The sequence below is a fragment of the Pteropus vampyrus genome, unplaced genomic scaffold (genome assembly GCF_000151845.1).
Source record: "Pteropus vampyrus isolate Shadow unplaced genomic scaffold, Pvam_2.0 Scaffold76, whole genome shotgun sequence".
Taxonomy (NCBI): Eukaryota; Metazoa; Chordata; class Mammalia; order Chiroptera; family Pteropodidae; genus Pteropus; species Pteropus vampyrus.
The window spans coordinates 774,393-779,561 of record NW_011888857.1 but is presented as its reverse complement, the minus strand read 5'-3'; positions in this window follow the sequence as shown (position 1 = coordinate 779,561).

The following is a 5,169-nucleotide window of genomic DNA, read 5'->3' as shown; positions in this document are numbered from 1 at the left end:
ACAGACTAGCTAATAAAAAAGCCTGCACCTCTATCTCAGGCTCCTGCCTTCATTTTCTAATCTCTAGGCTATTCGACACAGGAAGTGAAGTCCTATCTTCTTAATGACTGTGGAAAGCTAATATCTCTCTGAAAGTCTTCAGTGTACCAAAAGACTTACTTATTCACCTGCAGTATCTGGCCCATCAGTAATTTTTCCCCTTGGTTTGTACAAATTATTGCAGCAATCAAGATGCATGCATCCCATTGTTCTCTGACATTTAGATATTACAAGCCTTGGATAGTTTTTAACCAAGCCAGCAAAATCCTTTCACAAATGAGTTCATTTCAAGGGGAAAAATCTGTTGGCAAGATATATACTATAACTCGTCAGAGGCATACATATTATGTCTGCCTAAATTCATGTTTTCCCTTATCAACAAATAGATGAACAGAAAGACTTTTCTAACATTCATTTTGGTGATCCTCTAGTGATAGCATTAGATATAATATCTTCTTAGTAATAAAAATAATTTACAGATATGGGGACGAAGTTTTTAATGATGGTGCTTACAAGATCTTGGCTCATGTGAAAATTTTCCTGGGTTATATTTTCAAACCCTTTTAATAACGCAAAATTGAAGGCTCATGAGGTAAGCACTTTGGTGATCTCTTGAACACCATTATTTCCCTTCCCACAGGGCAGTCTAGTGGCTAAGGACTTGATTCTGGCCCCAGGGATAGACTCTGAATAGTCCAAACCAACTGCTAGAGGGCCCCTTTGCCCTCTGATTTAAAAACTAATATCTAACCCAATCAGAGCATGGCATTCCTCTGGCCACAAGAATTGGTGCAGGAATAAATGTCTCATTCTTGCAGGTAAGTTGTATAAGAAAGTTGATGAGGGCTTCTAGAAAAAGTGCCCTTACTCTTAAAAGAGAACTTCAGGAAAGCCAGTGTCTGTGTGTGGGTGTTGTCATGGCTGGGATACAAGGACTGGAATGACTACAGTCACCTCAATGTCACGCTGAAGATGACACTGGTTATACAGAAGAGGACCGAGACAAGAGAATCACAGAAAACAAAGCTGGAAATATCAGCCTAAATCAATCCCGGAGCCTGTCCTACTGTTGGATGTTGGTACGTGAGCCAACATATTTTTTCATTGTAAAAGCCACTTTGAGTTTCTGTCGCTGTAACCTAAGCATCCTATGTAAAGCCAGCTCAGGTTGCCATAACAAAATACCATAGACTGGTAGCTTAAACAACAAAAGTTTATTTCACACAGTTCGAGAGGCTGAAGAGTCCAAGATCAAAGTGCCAGCCAATTCAGTTTCTAGTAGGAGCTCTCTTCCTGGCTTGCAGACATTTTCTTTCTTACTGTGTTTGAGAGGGAGGGAGGAAGAGAGAGAGAGAGAGAATAAGAGAGAAGGAGAGAGACAGAGAGACAGAGAGACAGAGACAGAGAGACAGAGACACAGAGAGAGAGAGAGAATCTCTTTTGGCATCTCTTCTTTAATAGCACTAATCCCATTATGAGGGCCCCACCCTCATGACCTCATCTAACCCTAAGGCCTCATCTCCAAATACCATCACACCGAGAGTTAGGGCTTCAACATATGAATTGGGAGGTGGGGGTGGTGGGGAGACAGAAACATTCAGTCCCTAACACATCCTAAACAATACCAGCCACAATCATTCCATCTTGACCTAATTCCCATTTTATCATGATATTGTCACAAAAGACTTCAATAGGGACGTTTTTCTTCAGAGATAAGACCATCATCAACCATTCTATTCCATGGACTAGGAAACTAAGACCCAAATCATAAAGAGCAGACGACTTAAATGTACCCAGAAATATAACCCTATTTGTCTTCCAGCCTTCTTGCTCTCTCCATAAGGATATCTAACTCACAGTCACCTATGTGTCCAAATAGGGTTTCTAAAGTGTTGGAGCCCACTCAGAAAAGTGTATGTGTTGATCTCTGTTGATTCAGCTGAGCCCACTCAGAAAAGTGTATGTGTTGATCTCTGTTGATTCAGCTGAGCCTAAAATGTCATGCAGCCATTTACCCAGGGCCTACTGATGGAAAAGAATTCTAATTCTAAAATCTTGTTTCAAAGGGCAAACATAATGCAATTTTGTTTTTGCAGATCTTGATAGAGTAATCAGCATTAAAGGTATTCCTCTTTCTTCTACTTTGGAATACACACGTACTCAGATAGAATCCGTGTCTTCAGGTCTGTAGCTCAGTGTAGCCGGTTGACTAAATTCTTACAATGGGATATTAGGAGAAGTGATATGTGCAACTTTCAGATCCCATCTTTAAAAGGAATATGCTAGAATCTTAATAATAGTTCAATCTGGATAAAGTTAATTATTTCTATTTTCTGTGTGTTTGACATTTTTTAAAATTAATTCTTCAAATTGCTTATCTTCTACATCTTTCCCCTTCCTGTTGGCTGCAGTGGAGATGTGGTGCTGAGCTCGCTTTGATCATACAGCCCAGGAAGAGGCCCTAGTGGATGGTGAAGTAACCAGAAAGAGGGGACCTGGGTCCCTGGGACACTTGGAGGGCAGAACAACCTCCCTGGATAACTGAAACCGATTAGCTTGGAATTCTGTAGGAGAGAACAATATTTTCTATGTTTAAAAGACATTGTTACTTAGGTCTTTATTAAAGCTGAAAGATGAATATATTAACCATCAAATTTCTCTAAGCTTCAGCAGCCTAGGAACATAAACTGAATTTTTTCATGAATAATGCCCAAGTAGCCTTTCTCTCCACTTGCTACCGCAGAACTGTGACCAACGATTATCCCAGAGATTCTCCAGAAGCATCATACATGTGTACAGACAGGATAGTCAGCTTTCCTGTCAGTAACCACATGCCAACTGATATTTCTTCCCAGTGTCCCGCTCCCAAGTCCTTCCACTGGGTACTGCTCCATAGTAGAGGCACAGACCAGAGTTATTCAGGGTTCTGTTGCAAAATATGAGAGAAAGCCCCCTTTCTTCTTTGCGCTGAATTATATTAGAGGGCCCCGCAGCAGTGCTGCTTGAGCCCCAAAGCATGCCAGAGTGTTTACTTCTAGCCCTACTGTTCTCCTTGGTTCTAAGGCATGTTGTATTCAATGGGGCACAGAAGACAAAACCATACTCTAGTTTGTCTCTTCCCTCTGATGAGTCAAGCTTTGCCAGGGGGTCCAGCTTGCCTGTCTCATTCCGTCTTTCCTAGGATGTATTTTCTCCCAGGAAGTCACTCATTTCTTTGCAAAGAAGTCTTTGGCAGGGTTCACTAGGTATACCCAGAACCCCTGCTTCAAAAGCAACAGAAAAACACCCAACAAAAATAAAGCATTTTTATAATAGGAAGAAGAACTAGCCAGAATCCAGGAGGGTTTGTATGTTTAAAAAAAAAAAAAAAAAAATGTTCCCTTTAATTCCAGTCCCAGGTGAAGAAAAAAAGATTCTATGGTCATACTACTCTGGAGAACACAAATACTATAGTTCCTCTTTTCCCACATCCTCTAGCCCTTTGCAGGGCACATTAGCACATTAAAGCCTCCAAGAAACCCTGCAATACACCTGTTTTTGCTTAATCTCAGATTTGATGAACACATTTGACTAGAGAATCTATCCCAGCAAATCCCTATCAACATTCTGGAAACACTCTTGGGGAAATGGCAGTTGTAAGCTGGAGCAGTCACCCTCTTCAACTTTTTGCACTGTGATTTTGGGGATGAGAGAGAATGTGTGTGTGCATACGGGTGTCATGCTGTCACTTGGGGTATCAGTGGCAGCATTAATGTGGCAGCTCTGAGTGGCATATTTTTCTAAGTGGAGAAGGATGGAGCAGGTCCCCAGAGCTGAGAAGCACTGAAATATTTCCACTACAGCATGCCAGGGTTCCACGACTGAGAAAGTTGCCAGAGTAAGCATTGGCATGGACGGCCCATCAGACAATTGCTCCTTTTTGGAACCAAGGAATTCACACCCACTCTGAGGCTGGCTTGGGCACATGCCTCTCCCAGCTGGTCCCTTTGAAGGAATTTCAGCTTCCAGAATGTCTGAGCTGCTTGAGAGATACAAGAATCTCAGAGGCCCAGAAAAGCTGTCGGTGAAACAATGCAAATCTCTGTTAAAGATACTCTGTTTAAAGGGGAAAAACAAAGCTCCTGGACCGCAGAGCTCTTGCTGAAGAGGCTGTTGAAGCCAGAAACTGCAGGAGGATTGTTTGGGAAGAATTTCCACAATTCACAAACCTGTATTTGGCCACTAAATATAAACACTCTGCTAAACAATAGAGGCCCAGGGGTTTTCCGGAAAGAAAGAATAATGCAGAGAGCAAGGCAAAGGCTGGAAAAGCAAATGCTTTGTCCCCTGGGCGTAATAGATCTCCCAAGACATGTGATTCTAAAGAAAGCTTAATTAAATTTAATGGACAAACCTCTCGGTGCTAGGAGGCATTTTAATGTGTGGTATTTCGGTTCTGGGTGGACAAAAATCAGTCTTCCTTGCCTCGCTGCTTCTCCTTTAAATGAAACAAACTTCCTGATTAGTGCCATAACTCTACGGATTGCCTGTGTCTTATCTGCTGATAACCTCTATAGGACACCTGAGGGGTGCTGCTCACGGAATCTGCAGGACACTGGCCACATATGTCAGAAGAGAGCCCCGCACATGAAGGACGGTGGTGTCTTGACCACCTAGGTACCTCCAGTGTCTAGCACAGGGCCTGGTGCAAAGGATATTTGATGAACGAAGGAAGAAAGAAAGAGTAGAAGGAAGGAAGAGAGAATGAGAGGGAAATAGGGAGAGAGGGAGGAAGGAAGGAGGGAGGAAAAGAAGGGCTGTAGCTAGACAAAGTGTCTCAGGCATAGCCCCATGAGCAGAAGAGAGAGCATGCGTTCATTTAAAAGAGCGCACTAGCAGAACTCCAGCACTCCTATTTTGATCAGGTAATGTTTCTTCCCATCTTCTACCCTCACCCCAACCCCCCACCTCCATGCCACCCCCGTGACTTAGAAGAAACTGACCCCACTCCCAGGTGGGCCTGGTTGGCTGGCTAATTCCATCTTCTAGCAAGCAATTAGCTCAGGGATGATCATATAATCCATTTTGGGTCAACAGAATACAAGGAAAGTTTCTCTCTCTCTCTCTCTCTCTCTCTCTCTCTCTCTCTCT